A 25020-nucleotide genomic window follows, 5' to 3' on the forward strand; every position below is an offset into this window, starting at 1 on the left:
GGGTCCTGGCAGACCGGAACTGGGAGAGTGCTCTGGAGGTTGTAGATCTTGCCCCAATCATTCTTGCCAGGCAGGAATAGCAAAGAAGTGCTGCTAGCACTCCGCTAGCACTCTGAGCCACGGGGGCGAGCACACATCACCGTTCCAACAGCAGCCAACCTCTGGATTCATCAACCCACAGACCATGAATAAACAGAGAAAAACATTCTACCCACAAGACCTGAAGATTCCAATAGTTTGAAGAGATTGCTCTGGATATGGAGGGGAGAATGCACAAGGGAAAAAAAGATTTAGCTACAATTAGTGAAAGAATGTACATAGAAAGCAAAAAGGGGCTAAAAAGAATTGAGTTAACCTCTCTGCTCTTTTCAGTCTCTTTATTGTCCACCTTGACCCAGAACTATTACTGACAACCGAGCTGCAAACCAACATGAGGCTCTCACATCTTGAAATATGCCTCCTCCAAATCCTTCCACACATCTTGTTTTTATACATTTTTAAAGCAACTAATGAGTTTAATACATGACTAGAGCAAAACCACACAATTGATATTGAATTAAGGTAAAGGAAGAGGGTCCCCTCGCGCATATGTGTTAGTCATTTCCAGCTCTAAGGGTGGTGCTGACCTCCATTTCCAAGAAGAGCCGAGCGTTGTACAAAGACATCTTTGTGTTGATATGGCCTGCATGACTAAATTGAACAGCCTAACACTGTTACTTTCTCACCAAAGGTGGTCCCTGTTTTTCTACTTGCATTTTTACATGCTTTTAAACTACTAGAGGGACAGAAGCTGGACGAGTAATGGAATATTTAACTAACTTTACTTAACTTCTTCATTTTACTTCTCATCCAAATGTAGTTTTGTTTTGTGCATTTTCCAGTCGATGAATCATGTTATGGGAAAAAAGACTATGAAGTGTGCTGAAGTACTTCCCACACTCTATGCATTTATATGGCTTGTGGATCCTTTGATGGGATGTAAGAGCACCACTTGTTCTGAAGCTCTTTCCACACTCCACGCATTTATATGGCTTCTCCCCTGTGTGGATCCTTTGATGGAATGTAAGAGGACCATGTTGGCTGAAGCTCTTTCCACACTCCATGCATTTATATGGCTTCTCCCCTGTGTGGATCCTTTGATGGGATGTAAGAGCACCGCTTGTTCTGAAGTTTTTTCCACATTCCATGCATTTATATGGCTTCTCCCCTGTGTGGATCCTTTGATGGGATGTGAGAAGACTGATTGTTCTGAAGTTCTTTCCACACTCCATGCATTTATATGGCTTCTCGCCTGTGTGGATTTTTTGATGGGAATTAAGATTACCATGTTGGCTGAAGCGCTTTCCACACTCTATGCATTTATATGGCTTCTCCCCTGTGTGGATCCTTTGATGTCGTGTAAGTTCCTTGCTTATTCTGAAGTTCTTTCCACACTCCATGCATTTATATGGCTTCTCCCCTGTGTGTATCCTTTGATGGACCTTAAGATCACTGATGTTTCTGAAGTCCTTTCCACACTCCATACATTTATATGGCTTTTCTCCTGTATGGATCCTTTTATCAACAGTCTTCTTTCCATGTTGATTGCATTTATTTGATGTCTCTCCAATCTGAAAACCTTTCTGTGACTCAAGAGATTCATTTCCTTGAGAAAGTGTAAATATGCAATTTTTCTCTTTGTCTTTGCATAAATTGGCTTGTCCTTTGGCTTGTGATGGACTGGATCCATGGACATCTAATGTGTCTTTGACGAGTCTTACACCTTTCCAAATATATTTTTTCATTAGTTTTCCACGTTGATCCATAACGTCTTGCCTTTGAGCAACAATAGAAGATGAGCTTTCCTTATTCCAGTTATTTGACAGATTTCTCTTCTGCCTTTGGAATTCTGTTTGAATTTCAGGTTTTTTCATTACATCGTCTTGTCCAAGCATTTTGATTGGGTCTCCACAGAATTTATTGTAATTCTCATTATTACCTTCAAAGGGAAAGAAAAATGAAAATGAGAGAGGTTAGGGGAAAAGATCTCTTTGTCAGAAGTCATATTAATTGCCTTCTTAATTGTGCCAAATTCTATATATACTGTATTTTTGTATTATTATAATGGCATGGTATAGAAATGATGACGAAACATAAAACGTTGAAAAAGACATTGTCAAAAAACCTGAATGATATGGAAGCATATGGGGCTTAATATGGGGCTACTCTTGAAGAGTGTTCGGAAACTTCAGCTCGTCCGAAATGCAGCCACACGAACAGTCTTGGGCCCTCCGAGAAATGCCCATATCTCACCATCACTCTGCGGACTGCATTGGCTACCAATTTGTTTCCGGACACAATTCAAAAATGTTGGTTATGACCTATAAAGCCCTACATGGCATAGGACCAGATTATCTCTGAGACTGCTTTCTGCCGCACAAATCCCAGAGACCGGTGAGGTCCCACAGAGTTGGTCTCCTTAGGGTCCCGTCGACCAAACAATGTCGGATGGCGGGACCTGGGGGAAGAGCCTTCTCTGTGGGGGGCCCGGCCCTCTGGAATCAGCTCCCCCCAGAAATTCGTACTGCCCCCACCCTCCTTGCCTTCCGAAAAAGTTTAAAAACTCATCTTTGCCGCCAGGCCTGGAGTTCCTTAGACCATCCCCCCTGACCGATGAATGCTTAGTTTGACTGCTGAATGAATGATATTGATAGCTTTTAATTAGAATTCTAAGATTGTTTTTTAAAGGTATAATTGGATTGTTATTATTGTTTCCTGTTTTTTCTGTACATGCTGTGAGCCGCCCCGAGTTCTCGTAGAGGGGCGGCATATAAATCCAATTAAGTCTAAATCTTTAAATCTAATAGTTGAAATCTGCGTGATGGAGTTTGCCATTACCCCAAACTAAGGAATTATTTTGTCACTAAAATGTTCAAATAGAAATATAAAAACAAATTGGATAGGAGACATCTATGCAGAATGTCACTGACCTATTTCCTATTTAGGAGCCGTAGAAAAACAGAACTTTTCATTCTCCTTCTGAAGAGGGGATATGTATATAGAGATGTTTTCGTAAGAACTGACTAATGACATTAATTACAAAATGTCTTCCTGAACTCTCTGACTGGAGAATAGGAAACCCTTACCAAGAGAGGCCACATTCTTATAATTCTCCAGCATGACTTCCCAATGCAGAGCTTTTTGTTGAGGATCCAGCTGAGACCACTCCTCCTCTGAGAAATAAACAGCCACATCCTCAAAGGACAGAAAACCCTCCTGAAAGGGGAAAAAAGTACAGAATAGACTGAGTAGTTTGCCCCATTGGTTCCCCCATTTTTGGGAAACGTTTCACCACCACTGGTGTTATTCAGATTACATCCTGAACATGTTTTGTAAGGGGGAAGGCGTAGCTGGAGGTGGGCGAGGAAGGCCAGCTCCCCTTCCCCAATATACTCCAAAGCCCACAAGGTTTTCCGTACAGAAGCAGATTGCTTCCCACAGGGTTGACCTCGACACCCGCTTCAGACAGCAAACAGAAGAGCGTTGTTCTTTTTCTCGGGGGCCTTTGAAATCCCTCCAACCCCCATTTCATTTTTCTGCCTTAAAATTCTGGACTCTGTCAGTGCTGCTCTCAGCCACCCTGCTGGGCTGCTCCTGCCTGGGAGGCGGTCAAGATCTACGACCTCCAGAGCTCCCTCCCTCTGCCGGCCTGCCAGGTCCCCTTTGCCAGCGGCCACTGTTGGATTCACGCTGCATGACCCACCACCACCTTTGGGCTATTGAGCGCTTTCCTGCAGGTCTCCTGCGACCTATGACTTTAGCCTGGCACTGTTCTGGCTCTGGCCCTGGCGGCTGGATGGAAAGAATGGAGCCACCCCCTGTATATGAAAAAAATAAGACACCCCCAACAATAAGGCTGAATGCTATTTTGGGACTTAAGAGAATATAAGACTGGGTCTTATTTTCAGAGAAACATGGTAATTAGCAAAAGAGGGTTTTTTAAAAAAAAAACCCCACCAGTCTTAAAAAACATTCCTAACAAGAATCTCCAACTAAAAGTAGAAGGCAAAATGGCAGAAGGCACCAAATGTAGTTCTCGACTAACAACGGTTTTTAGTTTTTAGTGACTGTTCAAAGTTATATAGCAGAAAAAAAATGACATGCCCATTTTTCACACTTACAACTGTACTGAGGTACCTCTACCTAAGAAGGTCTCTACTTAAGAACTTTTCTAGATAAGAACCGGGTGTTCAAGATTTTTTTGCCTCTTCTTAAGAACCATTTTCTACTTAAGAAGCTGAGCCTGGAAAAATTGCCCAGGAAATTTGAGAGCAGCATGAAGGCCCGGCCAGTTTCTTGCCATTTCCTTTAATCCCAGCCATCTTGGGGTTTTCTGGGCTGCCAGAGGAGCCTGTCGGTGGCGCTTAAGGAGGCTTTGGCAGTCCAGATCGAATGAAGCATGTTCCTTTCTCTGGGTAATTGGAGAGGGAATAAACCTCTGCCAATGCTCTGAGAAAAGAAAGGCTCCCTTCTCTCTGGGCAGCCCAGAGCGAATGGAGCATTTTCATAGGATCATAGAATCATAGCGTTGGAAGGGACCTTCAGGATCATCAGGTCCAACTCCCTGCTCAATGCAGAATTCATTAAAGCATCCCAGAAAGATAACTGTCCAGTCTGTTTGAAGACCTCCAGTGAAGGCAAGCCCACCACCTCCTGTGGCAAACTGTTCCACTGGTTTATCACCCTTACTGTTAGAAAGTTTTTTCTGATATCTAATCTAAATCTACTCCCTTGCAGTTTCATTCCATTGTTTCTAGTCCTTCCATGTGTTAATGAGAACAATGCTGATTCCTCTGCTCCGTGACAGCCCTTCAGATATTTGTAGACAGTTTATTTATTTATTTAATTGGACTTGTATGCCTCCCCTCTCCATGGAGGAGAGGGGTGGCATATAAATCTCAAGTCCCATATCAAGTCTCCTCTCAGTCTTCTCCTTTGCAGACTAAACATCCCTAGATCCTTTAACCGTTCCTCATAGGACATGGTTTTCAGACCACTCACCATGCTTGTAATCACTTTTGAACTTGCTCTAGTTTATCAATGTCCTTTTTAAATTGGTCCCCACAGAACTGAACACAGTATTCCAAGTGTGATCGTACCAAAGTACTGTAGAGAGGAATAATTACTTCACGTGAGCGAGATTCTATGCTCCTTTTGATGCATCCCAGGATTAGTCTGGCATGACTTGTTTGTTACAAATCCATGTTGGCTCTGGTTAATTACTGCATTCCTATCCAAGTGCTGGCACACATGCTGCTTTATAACTTGTTCAAGGAGCTTTCCTGGTATTGAAGTCAGACTCACAGGCCTGTAGTTTTCTGGTTCCACCTTTTATCGTTTTTCAAGATAGGGACAACATTTGCCCTTCTCGGTTCTACAGGGACTTCTGTTCTCCACGAATTTTCAAATATCACTGCTAGTGGTTCCGCTATAACTTCTGCTAGTTATTTCAGTACCCTGGGATGTAGTTCATCTGAGCCTGGAGATTTGAATTCATTTAAATTAGCTAAGAGTTCCCTCACCTTTTCTCTGTCTATTAAGAGTTTTGGTTCTTTTGTCCCTTCAATAGCAGAAGGAAGGCCAGCTGTTGTTGTATGTCTTTTTTCAGAAAAAACAGATGCAAAGTAAGTGTTCAGAAGTTCAGCTTCCTCAGTATTGTTTTTGATCAATTCACTATTTCCCCTCTGTAGAACTCCTATAGCATCTATAGCCTTTCTTTTATTTTGACGTACCCCTCAAACCTTTTATTATGGCTTTTTACATTCCTTGCGAGACTCAGTTCATATTTAGCTTTAGCTTTTCTGACGATTGCCCTACAGTTGCTGCAGACTGCCTTATATTCTTATCCAGATGGTTTCTACAGAGCTTCCATTTTCTGAAACTTGAATCTCTGAGGAGGTATATGTTTCCCTAACATACAATGCAATACCACCTCCCCTTTTGTTAAGTCTGTTTCTTATAATTTGTAACCTCTAAGCTTTGTATTCCAATCATATGTCTCATCCCAGCAAGTTTCAGTGATACCTATGACATCATAGTTTTTCTTTCTCTGGGCGATTGGAGAGGGAATAAACCACTTAGCTGTGGTGACTCCCTCGCACTGCACGAGGTTGCCTCCCAGAGTATCTGGGCGCGGAAAGGCAAAAGGGGGTGCTCTGCCCCAGCCGGTTGAACTCGGCTTCAGCCAAACCGAGGAGTCACCACACTGAAGGAAAGGCACCGGCTACAAAGCAAATGAGCGAGAGGAGAGGGGAGCCCTTCAGCATGGGAAGGAAGAGGAAGCAGGTGGCAGCAGCTGCTGCCTTTCAGTCAAAGGAGCAGGAGGTTCCCCCCTCTCACCTGCCTGGGTTTCTCTCTCTGGCACAGTGTATGGGAGGCAGCCTTGTGCCGGGTGTATGGGAGGTGCGTGCTCCTCCTCGCCGCCTCAGAGTCCCTCTTTTTTTTTTTAAGACTTAGTTTTGGATTTTTTTTATTCATCTCACCTCACCTCCTTCCTTCGGCAGCAATTCTCTTCCTCCTTCCTTCTCCTCCTCTCACCCAAATTCCAAGCTTTTATTTCTTTCCTAATAGGTTTGCATGCATTATTTGATTCCTATGGGAAAAACTGCTTCTACTTAAAAACTTTTCTACTTAAGAACCCGGTCACGGAACGAATTAAGTTCTTAAGTAGAGGTACCACTGTACTACCTATGCTATCTACATCCTCTGATTTCCTGATGGAAATGGAAAATATAAAGCTAGTAAATGAACGTTCTTCTCTTACCTGAGTTAGAGGTTCAATCCTGGTTTCTGGTCCCCCAAAACAAAGAGACAATTTTCTTCGATTCTTCCCTGTGAGGGAGACAGAATTTCAAAAAGCATAATTAGTAGAAAGGGAGAAGATATGCTATGCAAGGACATAGAAAAGATGAACAATTTAGGAAATCTCAAAGGATTAGAAGGACCTTATATTACCTTCTGAGGTATCCTGGTTTGGATCTCCCTGAGAGATCTCCCTGGAAAACTGTTCTTGAGGGACATTTGATGGATGCCTCTTTCTCTCAGGATCTCTGAACTCCATTGCAAAGGACTTGAAATCGGAGAAAAGAATTAATAAACATCACAAATCATAAAGTGGTTTCTTTTCCAGTGAACAATGGATACGAGAACTATACAAAGATTAGTGAAGGATCACCACATACTGTAGTATGAATGCCAGGAATGTCTGGTAAGAAGACATCAGAATTTGAATACAGTGGTCCCCCGATTATCACGAGGGTTCCGTTCCAGGACCCCTCGCGATGATCGGTTTTTCGCGAAGTAGCGGTGCGGAAGTAAAAACACCATCTGCGCATGCGCAGATGGTGTTTTTACTATCGCCGCAGCAGCGAGGAGCCGAAGATTGGGGTTTCCCCGCCGCCCACGCAAACTCCTCGCTGCTGCCGCGCCCGCCGCTTGTTCGCCCGCCGCTTGTCCGCCGCCTGCCTGCCCGCGCGCCCGCCCTTCACCCGCCCACGCCGTTCGCTCGCGCCGCTTCCCAGCTGGGAAGCAGCGCTGGGGGTCTTACTGGCCGCCCACTCCTCGCTGCTGCCGCGCCCGCCCTTCGCCCGCCCACGCCGTTTGCTCGCGCCGCTTCCCAGCTGGGAAGCGGCGCTGGGGGTCTTACCGGCCGCCCACTCCTCGCTGCTGCCGCGCCCGCCCTTCGCCCGCCCACGCCGTTCGCTCGCGCCGCTTCCCAGCTGGGAACCGGCGCTGGGGTCTTACCAGCCGCCCATGCAAAGGGGAAACCCCGGCTCCTCGCTGATGCCCGCCGCTCGCCCTCCCGCCAGCAAGAGGGGGAAGACCCAGGGAAGCCGCCCAGCAGCTGATCTGCCCGGCGGGGAACGCAAACTCCACCATCTACGCATGCGTGGCCATAGAAAAAAAGGGCACGCATGCGCAGATGGTGTTTTTTACTTCCGGGTTGAAAAATCGCGATATAGCGTTTAGCGAACATCGAGATCGCGAAACTCGGGGGATCACTGTACATTGATCCAAAGGCAAAGATTTTGTGCATAATATAATGCCTGAACAAGAGTTTGCTAGTACCGTATACATTAAATATGTAAAAGTAAAACATTGAACCTGTAATGTTACCATTTATGTGACTAGGTTGAAAAAAGGTCAATTATATTCTTTCCCCCTATCTATACTTTTTTCCCTTCCTTTCTCACCCCCATTTCCTACTTTTTTCATTTTTCTGTATTTTCTATCTTGATAAGCTTAATAAAAGTATGAAAATTATACAAAAATGTGAATACTGTATATTTTATTCAATGGTTTCTGGAGTCCCAAGAGGAAGTCCTCTCACCTGAAACTCAACCTGCTCCTTCGCCTGGCTCAGGAGAAAGCCTTCCACCAGGGCCACTGCCTGGGAACTGGTCTCTGCTCCACACTCCCGCACCCAGCTCTCCATCTGCAGGGGCAGAAGCGCCAGGAACTGCTCCAGAACAACCAGGTCCAACATCTGCGCTTTTGTGTGCTTGTCTGGTCTCAACCATCCACTACAAAAGTAGTGGAGTCGGCTGCAAAGTCCTCGGGGACCCTCATCCTGCTGATATTGGACATTCTTGAAATTCCAAGTCTGACCTTGTGAAAGGATAGTTCCATCTTCCAGCATCTTCTGCCCAGTTCTTGTCGAGATCTCCCCATGGATTCCAGATTGATTATCAGAAGGGCCTTTTGCAATTCGCTCAGTTGCTAAAAGAAGGCTTGCCATTCTTTCTCTGTCCTATAACACAATTATAAATTAATGCAAGGAAAATTGTTTATCTCTAAATGGTTTTTTCATTTCTTAGAAAAAATATCCATCTGATTTATTTCCAATAAATAAATCGGGGCTGGAGGGTGATTGGAAAGACTTTTGAAGCAGAACAGAGGTGGGATTCAGCAGGTTCTCACCAGTTCTGGAACAGTGGTAGCAGAAAATTTGAGTAGTTTGGAGAACCAGTAAATATTACCTCTGACTGGCCCTGTCTCCATCTCTTCTCTGCCTCTTGAGTCAAAGCTGATCAGCAGGAAATGGGGATTTTGCAGTAACACTCATCCCCTTCAAGAAAAAAATATTTTCTGAGCTGTTAAAATGATGTCTTCCATCATGAAAATTCAGTGTTATTGGCATTTTAGATCATTTCAATTTCTTTTACTCACAAGGAGAGAGGCTTGTTTTTTAAAAATGTACAACATAGCATGAAACCTCAGTTCACATAAAATGAAATGCCAGTCAATTGACCCTGGTTTAAGATGCTGGTTTATTACCCTCCTGCAAGGGGTCCAAACCTAGTTTAGTGTCATCCAGCACACAGTGAGAATGTAGGCATCATCTTTCACCTCTCTTGCTTGCAAACGTAATTCTTATTTCCTGCTTGAGATTTGCCATGCAAGCTCTCCGCCTACACAGGAGCTTTCGCCAGCAAACGGGGAGTGAAGGACTCTCCAGGTTCCCCTCCCCCCTCCACCACCTTCATTTCTGAGGCTCTCCATTCACTCCCAAGGGCAGCGTGCGGGGTCTCTGCTTGCCCCCCTGCCTGTTACACTCATGGGAAAGGGCAGCTGGGCGGGAGGGAAACGTGGGGTTTGGGGGTGGGTGTCTCTCACTCCTAAAACTCAACAAGCTGAATCTGGATCAGCCAAGTGTCCCTTGTACCCTTTCAGCGAGTGAGAACCCGCCGCCTCCCTTCCTATGGGAAGAACGTCCACCCTCACCCCCCACCCCCCCACACAAACAGACACACCTACTTCCCCCACTTCTGGACCTTCAAGACCTTCCGGACGTCTTTCGAAATCCACGCAGAGTTCAAAGGGTTAAAGAGGGAGAGCGAGTTCAGCATCCTAGAAAAGCAAAAACTGAATGATGTCATTTCCTTCCCAACTTGTAACAGGTGCTCAAAGCTGGAGTCCCCCCCCCCCCCCCCTGGGGTTTTCTGTGCCTGGAAGATTCTCATGCAGAGAGCGGAGAAATGGTGCATAACTTGTTTCTTTAAGAAAAGCTTTTTATTTTTTTCCACAGTCTCTATATATACGCCCACGCATATACAGTACTACTACACGTTTTTATTCTCTTCAACTTTCAATTTGTATTGGACAAAATAAATAAATAAATAAAGCCTGAATCATAGCAAACTATGAATAGTTATATACTATATATATATGCTGGAAAGCCCAATAAATCAGACCAATACCCTAATTTAGGACCTCTTTCTCTCCCTCTTCCTATTTCCCTCCTCCCCCCCCCCCTTTCCTTCCCTACTTCCTCTTCCTCTTTTCCCTTCCCTGAGTAATTCTAATCCTAATTAATTTTATGAGTAACAGACTGGTCACATATAGCCAGTGAAAGGGCTACCAAGATTTTAACTACCACACTGTGGGCGTGGCTTATGCAGGACGCCCTGCATTTTCTTTCAGCGCAAATTGGGTGCTCTGGGGTGGACCTCCATTTTTGCTACCCCACTGCATCCCCCCCCAATCTGAGCAGTAGCCCACCCATGCATATAGCCTTACTTCATTTAAATATTGGTGCCACTTTTTAGACTTGTACTTTTTCTATATACATATCAATTTTCATATCTATACAAATAATATATACTTTATTTTTTCTAGGTACAGTTGAGTCTCGATTATCTGTCCTTTGGTCATCAGACCTTCCGGATCATCTGACCTTGCAGTTGCTTGAGCGTGTGGCTGTACGCATTTCTGTGTCCCCTCCGGACACGCCTCCAAACATGGCCACCGCAAAGGGGAAGGAGTCCCCAAGGATTGACTTTTCTCTGCAAAGCTTCAATTTGCAGGAGGGGAAGGAGGTGGAGTTGGCGGGGAGCAGGAAGAGCTATTTCTCGCCTCTCCTCCAGACATAGCTCCCCTGCAGGCACTGGCTGCCCAGCCAGGAGGAATGTGTTACCTAACCCTCCTAAGGCCCCATTCCCTCGACGCCTTTCCACCTCTTCCTGCCCTGCCTCTTCTCTGGGCCTATACACCCAACACCCTATTCCCAAGCACACCAACCTGGCCATCTTCCACGTAGGAGAGTGACGCCAAGAGGAGCCGGGGCAGAGTGGGTGCAGGCTGCTGTGGTACCCTGGCAGGCGGGTGGGCGAGCTGGGAGGAACGAAACGGAGGCCAGCGGGGCCCCACCTGCAGGAAATGTTCATGCTGGCGGCGGCTTGGGGCAAGTGGAGGAGGGAATAATAATAATAATTTATTAGATTTGTATGCCGCCCCTCTCCGAAGACTTGGGGACGGCATACAAAGAGCGTGAAGGAAAAACCCGTTGTCTTTTAATACTGTAGTTTGCAGGAGCCAGGGCGGTGGACGCGCAGGCTGCTGGGGTGTCTTAGCGGGCAGGCAAGCTGGTAGGAGCGAAGGGTAGCGGCTCCTACCAGCTTGCCTGTCCACTAAGGCACCCCAGCAGCCTGCGCGTCCACCACCCTGGCTCCTGCAAACTACAGTATTAAAAGCCAACGGGTTTTTCCTTCGCGCTCTTTGTATGCCGCCCCCAAGTCTTCGGAGAGTCTTCAGAGAGGGGCGGCATACAAATCTAATAAATTATTATTATATGTTGTAAGCTGCCCCGAGTCCTCCAATAAATCAAATAAACAAACAAACAAACAAATTTATTTACATATTCATTTAACATGCAATAATAAAATTCACTCATACATTATAATATTCTACATCTCCCTTACCTTTGATTTTTATTTCAATCTATTCATCTCCGCACAATCCAGTATTTTCTTAATTACCTCTCCTTCAGAAGGGGCTTTTTTTGCTTTCCGATTTTGTGCAAATAACAATTCTTGCTGCTGTAATTATGTGAATAATTAAATATGTACGTTCTTTATTAAATTTCTTTGGTAGTATACACAGCAGGAATATCTCTGGTTTCAGTTCTATACTTGTTTCACCATTTTTTTCTATCCACATTTGAACTGAATTCCAATATGCTTGAGCTTCTGCACATGTCCATCTCATATAATAAAAGGAGCCCAATATTTGTTGACATTTCCAACATTTCATAGATTTCCTGTGGCATGTGTCATCTATAAAACATTTTCTACCTAGTTTTTTTGTATGCTGTTGCTATTGTTAATTTATATCTCCCCCCCCACCCCAAAGCTGTTGCCATTTATCCATGTTCTGTCTGAGCCTGGTACCATTGAGAGATAAAGAGCCATGCACACTGATTCAAACTTTTATAAGCAAAATATATTGGTAAAGCAAAACATGCTGGACAACCCAGTTCTATAGTATGCCTGAAATTTCTTGCCCATTTTATCATCGTATATTTCACTTATTCATGCTCTAAATCAATATCTAGTAAACAATTATACAGATTTTCAATAACGGTTTGTTAAAATATCCTTGTATTGTGGAATATTTTCCCAATTAAGTCTACTTGGGTGAATTAGTGCTTTCGTTATAAATAACCAAAATGATCTTTTCAGACAGTGTTTCTCTTTTATCTTTCCCCACACATTATACAACATTTTGGCAAAAATGAAGAGAATCCAGCCCCTCTCCGGGGGCTCGGGGTGGCTCACAGCATATACAAAAAACCAGAAAACAATAATAAACAAACCAATTAATAGTATGTTTAAAACAATTCTATAAAAATTCTAATTTAAAAAACTATCATTATCATTCATTCGACAATCATACTAGAAACATTCATTGGTTAGGGGGGAAGATCTAAAAACCCCAGGCCTGGCGGCAAAGATGAGTTTTTAAACTCTTTCGGAAGGCAAGGAGGGCGGGGGCAGTGCGAATCTCCAGGGGGAGTTGATTCCAGAGTGCTGGGACCTCTACAGAGAAGGCTCTTCCCCTAGGTCGTGCCAGCTGGCATTGTTTGGTAGACGGGACCCTAAGAAGACCAACTCTGTGGGACCTCACTGAATGCTGGGATTTGTGCGGCAGAAGGCGGTCTTGGAGATAATCTGCTCATATGCCACGTAGGGCTTTATAGGTCATAACCAACACTTTGAATTGTGACCGGAAACTGATCGGCAGCCAGTGCAGTCCGCGGAGTGATGACAAGATATGGGCATGTCTTGGCAGGCCCAAAACCACTTCTGTGGCTGCATTTTGGACGATCTGAAGTTTCCAAACACTCTTCAAATGTAGCCCCATGTAGAGAGCATTGCAGTAGTCGAACCTCAAGGTGATAAGGGCATGAGTGACTGTGAGCAAAGACTCCCTGTCCAAATAGGGACACAACTGGTGCACCGGGCTGAACCCAGGCAAACGCCCCCCTCGCCACAGCTGAAAGATGGTGCTCTAAAGTTAGCTGTGGATCGAGGAGGATGCCCAAGTTGGGGAGCCTCTCCAAGGGGGTCAGTAATTTCCCCCCCCCCAAAGTAATGGATGTTGGCACCCATCCAGACCCTGACAGCGTCCAGACACCAACACATCACTTCCACTGCTTCGCTGAGTGGACATAGGGTGGAGATGTACAGCTGAGTGTCATCAGGGTATTGTTGGTAACTCACCCCATGCCCTTGGATGATGTCACCCAGCAGTTTCATGTAGATATTCAGCAGAGCCTGCTTGGGGGCAATGTAGTTCCTCCTTCATCTGCACTGGAATCAGCTGATCAGTGGTGGAAACAACTGATCAGCTGCAGGAAGTAAGTCAGATTCTTCAGTCATTTAACAGGCCATTTGATTCAATTAATGAATTTAATTTTATCATATGTAAAATTGAATCGGATTCATTTGACACATTTTTTGAGGTATGAACCTAATGGACAGGCTGCACGAAGCTGAACAGGAAATCGGTCAGAGGCAACCCCTCTGTGTTCAGGGAGATAGGTGAAACAAACCTGGGAGAGAAATAAAACTATACAGCAGGACAAAAAAAAATTGGCAGGAAGAACAAACTGCAGAAAAGTTTTAAAACTTGGTGGAAATTCGAGTAAGCTTTTTAATATAATTTTTTAATATAAGAGCTGGGGTGGCGCAGCAGGTAGAGTGCAGTACTGCAGGCCACTAAAGCTGACTGTAGATCTGTAGGCTAGCGGTTCAAATCTCATCCCGGGCTCAAGGTTGACTCAGCCTTCCATCCTTCCGAGGTGGGTAAAATGAGGAGCCGGATTGTGGGGGCAATATGCTGGCTCTGTTAAAAAGTGCTATTGCTAACATGTTGTAAGCTGCCCTGAGTCTAAGGAGAAGGGCGGCATAAAAATTGAATAAATTTAAAAAAATTTGGATAAATAAACTGCAAATTTCTACTATTAAATTTGTTTGTTTATTATTTAATTAAATTACATTCCTCCCATGGACTATCTTATAATCTGCTTGTTTTCCTTATCCACTTTCTATCTTGTCTTCCCTTGCATCATCTTGATTCAGCCATGCTATGCATAATTCTTTTTTTTTCTTTTTAATTAACTTTACGTAACTTCTAGATTTACTTCTCATGCAAATGTACCTTTGTTTTGGGCATTCTCCAGTCGACGAATCACGTTATGGGAAATAAGACTAGGGAGTGTGCTGAAGTCCTTTCAACACTATGCACTTATGTGGCTTCTCACCTGCGTGGATCCTTTCATGGGATATAAGATCACCACTTGTTCTGAAGCTCTTTCCACACTCCATGCATTTATAGGGCTTCTCCCCTGTGTGGATCCTTCTATGGCATGTAAGTTTACCACTTGTTGAGAAGCTCTTTCCACACTCCATGCATTTATATGGCTTCTCCCCTGTATGGATCCTTTGATGGGATATAAGATCACTGCTTGTTCTAAAGTTCTTTCCACACTCGATGCATTTATATGGCTTCTCCCCTGTGTGGATCCTCTGATGGGACATAAGATCATTGCTTGTAATGAAGTCCTTTCCACACTCCATGCATTTATATGGCTTCTCCCCAGTGTGGATCCTTTGATGGGATATAAGATCACTGCTTCTCCTGAAGTCCTTTCCAGACTCCATGCATTTATATGGCTTCTCCCCTGTGTGGATCCCTTTATTAATAGTCTTCTTTCCATGTTGATTGCATTCATTTGATGTCTCTCCCACGTGAAAACCTTCCTGTGACTCAAGAGACTCGTTTTCTTGAGAAAGAATGAATATGCAATTTTTCTCTTTGCCTTTGCATAGATTGGCTCCTCCTTTGGCTTGTGATGGACAGGGTCCATTGACATCTAATGTGTCTTTGATGTGTCTTACACCTTTCCCAATATATTTGTTCCTTAGTTTTCCTTGTTGATCAATAAAGTCTTGCACTTGAGCAACAATTGAAGATGAGCGTTCCTTATTCCAGTTATTTGACAGATTTCTTTCCTGCCCTTGGGATTCAGTTTGAATTGCAGGGTTTTCCATTACGTCTTCTTGTCCCAATGCTTTGATTGGTTCTCCAGAGAATTTACTGTAATTCCTACTATCACCTTCAAAGGGAAAGAAAAATGAAAGTGAGAGAAAGGTTAGAGAAAAAGATCACTCTGTCAGAAGTCATATTAATTGTCTTTAGGTATTTTGCCAAATTCTATATATACTGTATTTTTGTATCCTTATACAGTAATGCCATGGTATAGAAATGATATCTCTATTGGTGAGACATAAAAAAGACATTGTCAAAAAACATGAATGATATGGAATCATAGTTGAAATCTATGCTATGGAGTTTGCCATTACCTCAAACTAAGGGATTATTTTGTCACTAAAATGTTTAAATAGAAATATTTTAAAAAAATTGGCTACACCTATGCCGAATGCCATGGACTTATTTCCTACTTAGAAGCCATAGAAAACCAGAACTTTTCCTTCTCCCTCTGAAGAGGGGATATCTATTTAGAGATCTTCTCATAAGAAAGGACTAATGACTTTAACTACAAAATGTCTTCCTGAACTCTCTGACTGGAGACTAGGAAACCCTTACCAAGAGAGGCCACATTCCTATAATTCTCCAGCATGACTTCCCGATACAGAGCTTTTTGGTGAGGATCCAGCTGAGACCACTCCTCCTCTGAGAAATAAACAGCCACCTCCTCAAAGAGCAGAAGACCCTCCTGAAAGGGGAGAAAAAGTACAAAACAGACCGAGGAGGGACTTCAGGATCTTTCCTACTGCTTAGATATTCCCAAATCAAACACATACACTAAGATAAGTGGTTATGCTTAGTAAGAATCCATGGCTCAGATGACGAAATGGACAAAAAACATTTCACTAAAGAAATATTCTAGGCAGATTTTATCAACTTGAATGGGTTCTATAGGACCCATTTAACCCATAATAAGTTAAACAATCCATATTTCTTTCTGGATCAATTGATCTTCCAAACACTTAGCCAGCCAGCCAACCATCATCAAAACACTCTTCCTTCTGCATCTATTAATCCAGCCAGCCAGCCAACCATCATCAAAACACTCTTCCTTCTGCATCTATTAATCCATCCATCCAGCCAACCATCATCAAAACACTCTTCCTTCTGCATCTATTAATCCAGCCAGCCAGCCAACCATCATCAAAACACTCTTCCTTCTGCATCTATTAATCCAGCCAGCCAGCCAACCATCATCAAAACACTCTTCCTTCTGCATCTATTAATCCAGCCAGCCAGCCAACCATCATCAAAACACTCTTCCTTCTGCATCTATTAATCCAGCCAGCCAGCCAACCATCATCAAAACACTCTTCCTTCTGCATCTATTAATCCAGCCAGCCAGCCAACCAGCCAGCCATCATCAAAACATTCTTCCTTCTGCATCTATTAATCCAGCCAGCCAGCCAACCATCATCAAAACACTCTTCCTTCTGCATCTATTAATCCAGCCAGCCACCCAACCATCATCAAAACACTCTTCCCTCTGCATCTATTAATCCAGCCAGCCAGCCAGCCATAATCAAAACACTCTTCCTTCTGCATCTATTAATCCAGCCAGCCAGCCAACCATCATCAAAACACTCTTCCTTCTGCATCTATTAATCCATCCATCCAGCCAACCATCATTAAAACACTCTTCCTTCTGCATCTATTAATCCAGCCAACCAGCCAGCCAACCATCATCAAAACATTCTTCCTTCTGCATCTATTAATCCATCCACAATCAAAAGGCCCTCAATGTCTTGAGATAATCAATGGGCAGGTGGGCCTTGGAAAACCCGCTGATAAGAGATACTAACCCTTCAGAAATGTGTCTGTAGATGAAGGGATTCTTTGTAGTGTTTTATGAAATGACTTACGTTGCCCTAAGTAGGAACAATACTGCTCATGCCCAATACTTTCATGGAAGTGCTGGGAGAGGTAAACCAGGGATCTGTATTGTGTTCCATCAACATCCAGAGATTCTGCCCTTCCTCAAATTGCAAGGAAGCTTCGAATCTTTTAGGAGAACAATATTTCTTAGATTTTTTGCAAAGCTGGATTGTACTGCTGCTCGGAATATAAGCCCTAGCCCCAAAACAAGCCAGAGTTCAGGGTGTCATCAGGGAGGGTGGGGCAGTGGGCATGGCCTTCATTGGAGGAGGGGAGCACATGCGTGGGGCCAGATGGTGTCTGGAAGCAACTGCAGCCTATGTGGGGGGTGGGGAGGCACCCCATTGATCTTCCCATCTCTTTGCTGGTGCAGAATGTGTGGTAGAACTGGAATGCAAGGATGGACAGCAAGGGCTGGGAATGCAGGGCAGCGGCCACTCCTGCCCCACCACTTTCCTTGCCACGTAGCAGCACTGGCAGAGGTGCAGCTGGGGCAGGGGCGGTGATGTGATCTGTCCTACCAGTAAGGGGCGAGTACAAGTGCACTAGAGTGCCTTCCGTCCCCTGTCCTATTGCTCTCCTATATCTCCTATACCTTTCTTCTATTCCTATATCTCTTCTTCTATTCTTTCATTGATATGTTCTATTACTATACAGTGTTCCCTTGATTTTCACAGGTTCGAACTTCGCGGATAGCCTATACCACGGTTTTTCAAAAAATATTAATAAAAAAATACTTCGCGGGTTTTTTTCTATACCACGGTTTTTCCCGCCCGATGACATCATACGTTATCGCCAAACTAATAATTTTTGCAAATAAATAACAAAAAAATTATTTATTGTTAATAAATAATTATGTTTATAAATATCAGGATCACTGTCTTATTCAATGGTGAGTACCAGTAATAATGGTGAGTAAATGGGTGTTAAGGGAATGGGAAATGGTAATTTAGGGGTTTAAAGTGTTAAGGGAAGGCTTGTGATACTGTCCCTAGCCAAAAATGGTGTATTTACTTCCGCATCTCTACTTCGCGGAAATTCGACTTTTGCGAGCGGTCTCGGAACGCATCCCCCGCGAAAATCGAGGGAACACTGTACCTTCTTTTCTATTATTTCTTAGATATATTTTACTATGAGTATCTCCTCTATAACCTTCATCATGTATTTTGCTATGTGTATATAGATATATACCCACTAAAACCCTCATTGTGTATTGGACAAAATAAAAAAAAATAAAAAAAATAAAGTAATAAAATAAAATAAAATAAAATAAAATTTAAAAATGTGCCGTATGGATCATGTGCCTTCCCTACCCACCCCCACATCTCTAGTAGTTGTTGCTGGTGCCTTGGTGAGGCGAGGGAAGCCAATTGGCGGGATAGGGAGCAGCCACCCCTCAGCCCGTGCTTTTTCAGGCCCCATCATCCAACCTATTCCTCCATTTCTGCCGCACAATCCGCAAAGAAAGATAGGCGGCGTCATGGTGAGTGAGTTCAAAGTTATAAAGCAGTGAAAAAAATGACATGCCCATTTTTCACACTTATGACTGTACTACCTGTGCTATCTACACCCGCCGATTTCCTGACAGAAATGGAAATTATAAATCTAGTAGATGAACGTTCTTCTCTTACCTGAGTTAGAGGTTCAATCCTGGTTTCTGCTGCCCCGAAACAAAGCGATAACTTTCTTCTATTCTTCCCTGGGAGGGAGATGGAATTTCAAAAACCATAATTAGTAAAATGGGAGGAGATATGCTGTAGAGCAGTGATTTTCAACCTTTTTTGAGCCGCGGCACATTTTTTACATTTACAAAACCATGGGGCACATTGGGGGGGGGGGCTAAAAAAATATTGGACAAAAAAAATCTCTCTCTTCCTCCCTTTTGCTCTATTTCTCTCTCCCTCTTTCTCTCCCTTCCTCTTTTTTCTCTCTCCCATCCCTCTTTCTTTCTGTCTTCCTTCTTTCCTCTTTTTTTGCTCTCTTTCTCTCTCCCTCCCTCCCTCCCTCTATGTCTTTCTCTCTCCCACCTTCCTTCCCTCTCTTTCTTTCTCTCTCTTGCTCTCTCTCTTGTTCTCTTTCTCTTTCTTTCCCTCTCTTTCTTTCTTTCTCTCTCTCTCTTGTTTTCTTTCTCTGAGCTTCGCGGCACACCTGACCATGTCTCGCGGCACACTAGTGTGCCACGGCACACTGGTTGAAAAACACTGCTGTAGAGAAAAGGACACAGAGAAGATGAGAAATTTAGGAATTCTCAAAGGAGTGGAAGGACCTTATATTACCTCCTGAGGTGTCCTGATTTGGATCTCCTTGACAGATCTCCCTGAAAAACTGTTCTTGAGGGAGATCTGATGGATGCCTCTTTCTCTCAGAATCTCTGATTTCCATTGTGAAGGACTTGAAAGAGGAGAAAATAATTAATGGACATCACAAATCATGAAGTGGTTTATTTTCCAGTGAGCACCGCTGCAAATCATTTTCGTGTTGATCAATTAGGCTGAGAAGTAAGAAAGAAATCACTGTGCAAAATCTTTCTTCTACAATGGATACAAGAACTATACAAAGATTAGTGAAGCATCAACACATACTGTAGTATGGATGCCAGGTAAGAAGACATCAAAATTTGAATACATTGATCCAAAGGCAAAGATTTTCTGTATAATATAATGCCTGAACAAGCGAAAGACCTGTGGTTGAAGAGTTTAAAATTGGTATTAAATTATAATATAAACTGAATCTTTTATTAAATGATGTATTCTTCTGTTAGTAGAGGTACATGTGTGTTAGGGATTGCCATTATAAACTGCATATTGTAAACTGTATCAAACTTGTATTTAAAGTGTTAATGGGCACTCAAAGAGTTAACATTTACTTGAAGAGTTAATGTTCAAGGCTATGTCATCATTGAAGCTATAAAAGCTCATGATCTTGCCCAGTCACTTCCTTGTTACTTTACTTTTGCCTGAGACGGGGGAGTCGTGTCTAAGCTCTGTGCTTGTATAAGCTGCGTGCTTTATCTGTATTGTATAAGCTCCGTGCTTTATCTATCTTATATTTTAGCTTTGTGCTTGTTATCTATATTCTGTTTTGTTCTGTATTTGCTATGTGCATATTTTGGATGGTTTATATTTTGTTTATATGTAAATAATTCTTATTTAACTAAGTCTGTGTCTTGGCTTTATCACACATCCACGCTCTGTTAAAATTCTCTGCTCGGTATTGTCGAAGGTTTCATAGCATAGCTAACCGAGACAAGCCAACACCTTCTATTAAACACTGATAAATTACCAAAGATATATAAAGAAATTTCAAACATGTTTGAAATTTCTTTCTATATCTTTGGTAATTTATCAATGTTTAGTAGAAGTCCTCTTAGCCAAGGAAATATTGTTGTCTTTAAGGAAGATGAACCTAGGGCCTCCATTTTGTGATTCTTTTTTGGCTCTGGGGCCACATGCAGCTTTTTGGGCCCTCTTTTGTGGCTCCCTGTTCCATCACTGGCTAGAGTCTCCCCTCCCCCTTCCTCCCCTGGCCTGAGAGGTTAAGGGCAATGGCGGGAATGGAGAATCAACCCCCGCTGCATCTCCATTCCTGGTGCTGGTTGTGAAATGATCGCCAGCCCTAGTGGAGACTTCACCTGCCTCACCATCTTGTGACTCCCTGTCTACCCATGGAAGGGCTAGAAGTGTGGGCATGTACAGGGAGACCCTCACCAAGAGAGCGCCCAAATGCAATAAAGTCGTGTGCAGAGGCTGTCCAGGTGCTCACTGAATGGGAGTCCTTTGATGCAGCTTCTCTCCCGCCCTAAGGAGCTATTACCTTGCTGTGTTTCACCCAGTGATGGGCTACCAAAATTTTTACTACCACACTGTGGGCGTGGCTTATGCATTTTGTTTCAATGTCTTTCAGTGCAAATTGGGTGCTCTGGGGTGGAGCAACATTTTCGCTACCCCGCTGCATTCCCCCTCGCCCGGGCAGTAGCCCACTCCTCACTATCTATTATATAAAGTGTATGTACACACACGCACGCACAGCTCTTCTAAAATTATACACATTCAACCTTATTTACTGCAATAGGAAAAACATACCAAGAGCCCAAAAGGGAAAAAAAGAAAAAAATATCAAAATTTTGCTACCGGTACTGTGTTCCAGTGTTCCCTCTAATTTTTTTGGGGGGTGGGTGGAAAAGTATAGTGTCTGAGAGGCAGTCCCTTCAGGACTGGGCGGCACAGAAATAATAAATAAACAAACAAACAAAAAAAAATAAAATAAATAAAAAACCCACCCTGTTTCGCCTCAGAGAATTTCAAAATAAAATACTGTACTGTGTGTCTATAACAGTGAGCTCATAATAGGGCAACTCTATCAATATCAAAATGCCACTTAAACAGTTGAGCTAGTTTCAAACTAGATTTTGATTTTCTTTCTCTCTTCCTTACTCCCATTCTTTTTCTTTCTCTTTTCCTTCCTCTCTTTTTTCTATCTGTTTCTCTCTCTTCCTCTCTCTCTCCTTCCCTCTCACTCTTTCCCTCTCGGCTTCTGGGCAGGTTTGGAAAACTCTGAGTTGATGATGATTTTTAAGTGAGCGATTGCTCACTGCTCAGCTTGAGGGAACTATGCTGTGTACCTGACTAAAATTTTGTTACTGGTACTGCGTACCTGACCGTACCTGTAGGAGCCCATCACTGGTTTCCCTTCACCAGCAGCTCTCCGGTGGAGCGGGGAGGGCATAACTTCTAGCCCAAAGTGGCAGAAAGTGAATTCTTTTGTACATTGGCGCTCGCTTGAGGATCTTTCACACACACTCTTAGCTCTGCCATAGCCAGCTAATGAGTTGCAAGACTGGGAGGACTGTTGCCCGAAGGGAAGCTTCCAATGGAGGTGGCAATTATTCCTCAGCAGAGAGAAAAGGGGAGAGAGACTGGAGAGAGAGATGAGGGAAAGAGAGCAAGAGAATGGGAGAGAAGGAAGAGCAAGAGAGATAGAGATGGGAAGAGAGAGAGAAAGAGATGGGAGAGAGGGAGAGAGATGAGGGAAGGAGAAAGAGAGAGGGAAAAGAGAGAGAGAGATACCTGTTTCCCATATAAAAAAAACCATAGAGAGCCACAAAACCTGGGTAGGCGTGGCTGAAAGGGGGTCATATGACTAGGTGAGAATGAGTGACATAGAGTTGGGCACGCCCACCCATGTTTTGCAGTTCCCAGTGTTTTGTTTTCTCTAGGAAACAGGTCCAAATGGCTCTTTGAGTGTTTCAAGTTGCTGACCCCTATCTTATAGAAAGGAGAATAAATAGGTCAACAGATGATGCTGTTAATATGGCTCTGCACTACAACCTACAACATTTTGAATTTCCAAAGACCTACTCAAGGGTCCTCTTTGTAGATTTTAGTTCAGCATTCAACACTATCATACCAGGCATTTTTTTAACTAAACAAAATCAGTTAGTGGTACCTGAATATACTTGTAATTGAATCAAAAGCTTCCTAATAGACAGAAAGCAGCAAGTGAAGCTACGCAAAATCACATCAGATACCTGTACAATTAGCACAGGGCTCTTCCAAAGCCGTGTGCTCTCACCACTTCTCTTCTCTCTATACACCAATGATTGCATCTTAAACGATCCATCTGTTAAACTACTGAGGTCTGCTGATGCTACAACAGTGTGGTCTCATTCAAGATAACGATGAAACCGCATACAGACTGGGAGGTTGAACAACTAGCCTCTTGGTGCGACTGGAACAATTTGGAACTGAACACACTCAAAACTGTAGAAATGGTGGTAGACTTTAGAAAAAACCTTCCCATTTTACCACCTCTTACAATACTAGACAACACAGTATCAACATTAGAGACCTTCAAATTTCTAGGTTCTATGATATCTCAAGACCTAAAATGATCACCTAATATAAAATATGTCATAAAAAATACAACAAAGAATATTTGCAGGTCTATAACTGTCTGGTTTGGTTCTGCAACCTAATAAGGCAGACATATACTTCAGAGGATCATCAGATCTGCAGAAAAAACAATTGCTGCCAACCTGTCTTCCATTGAGGACCTGTATATTGCACGAGTCAAAAAGAGGGCTATGAAAATATTTAATGACCCCTCCCATCCTGGACATAAATTGTTTCAACTCCTACCCTCAAGATGACACTATAGAGAACTGCACACCAAGACTACTAGACACAAGAACAGTTTTTCCCCGAACGCCATCACTCTGCTAAACAAATAGTTCCCTCACCACCACCGTTTCCTGTAGGCTGCGCGCCCGTGCGCCCCAAAATACCCCCCCGTGCGCCCTTTTCCATGGGCGCGCAGTCCCCATCCCCCTGCCAGCCCACGGGGGGGCGGGGGCGGGGAGGCGCCGGCAGCAGAAGGGAAGGGAGCCGCGGCCGCCCCTGCCTCCCCACGGTGCCTCCGGCCCCCTCGGCCTTTCCGCGCTGCCCACTGCCCGCCCGATCTGCCCCCTCTGCTCCTCCGCCACCTCCTGCCTTTTAGCGCAGCTCCTCCCGCACCTGGAACGCACGCCCTGCTCGTCTCACCTTTGCCGAGAGCACTTTCGTCCCTGGCTCTCAGCAAGGGGGGCAGCCGTTCTCTCAGCAGAGGCCGGCGAAGGTGATATTCAATGTTGGGGGGGCGCGGGCGGTTGCGCGCGCTCCCTATCTCCCTGCTAGCCCGCTCGGAATATTCAAAATAAGAAAAACCTTCGCCGGCAAAGGCTTTTCTTATTTTGAATATTCCGCGTGGGCTAGCAGGGGGATAGGGAGCGCGTGCAACCGCCCGTGCGCCCCCGACATTGAATATCACCTTCGCCGGCCTCCGCTGAGAAAACGCCTGCCCCATCTCTCCTGCAACCCCCTTGCTGAGAGCCCGGGACGAAAGTGCTCTCGGCAAAGGTGAGACAGGCAGGGCGTGCACGCGTCACCACTGAGAAGAACGGAGAGAGAACGAGAGTGAGTGAGAGCAACAGACAGCAAGATAGAGAGAAAGTGAGAAAGAGAGAGAGAGAGAGAAAGGGGGAGAGAAAGAGATAGCAAGAGAGAGAGAACAAGAGAAAGAGTGAGAAAGAAAACAAGAGAGAAAGAGTGAGAGAGAGAGAAAGCAAGAGAGAGAGAGAAAACAAGAGAGAGAAAGTGAGAAGAAGAGAGAGAAAGAGGGGGAGAGAGAGAGAAAGAGAGAGAGATGAGAGAGGAAGGAAGAGAGTGAGAGAGAGGAAGAAAGCAAGAAAGAGAGAGACAGAGAAAACAAGGGAGAGAGAAGAGTGGAAGGAAGAGATAGAGAGAAATAATAGAAAAAAGGGGAGAAAAGAGAAATGAGAAAATGATTGAGGCAGAGAATGACAGGAAAGAAAGAGAAGCAGAGAGAGAAGTGACTCTTGATTTAAAGCATATGGTAAAAGCACTTAAATAATAACAGAGAAAAAAACCCTAGCCCTCACCTGTTTTTATTAATAGTTATGTTTTTGGTTTTGCTGGTTGATTTAGTTTTAATAGTAATGGATTTTGGGTTTTTTTAATTATTAATTTATTTTAATAAAAAAGAAGGGATTTTTTTCTTATTTGTTTATTTATTTATTTATTTGTTTATTTATTTATTTATTATTCTATGCCGCCCAGTCCCAGAGGGACTGTCGCTCAGACACTATACTTTTCCGCCCACACCGAAAAAAAATTAGAGGGTACATTGCTCACCACTGTCAAACTATTCACTGCATTGCTATTACTATGAGACTTATCATCGTTCCTATAACCCATCTCCTCCCACTTATGACTGTATGAT

General features: G+C 43.8%; 1 pseudogene; it reads right to left on the reverse strand.

The window, feature by feature from the left end:
- The window catches only part of LOC139160362 (zinc finger protein 721-like), a 94844-nt pseudogene that overhangs the window by 21913 nt on the left and 47911 nt on the right, over nt 1–25020 (reverse strand).

The sequence above is a fragment of the Erythrolamprus reginae genome, chromosome 2 (genome assembly GCF_031021105.1).
Source record: "Erythrolamprus reginae isolate rEryReg1 chromosome 2, rEryReg1.hap1, whole genome shotgun sequence".
NCBI classification, from domain to species: Eukaryota; Metazoa; Chordata; class Lepidosauria; order Squamata; family Dipsadidae; genus Erythrolamprus; species Erythrolamprus reginae.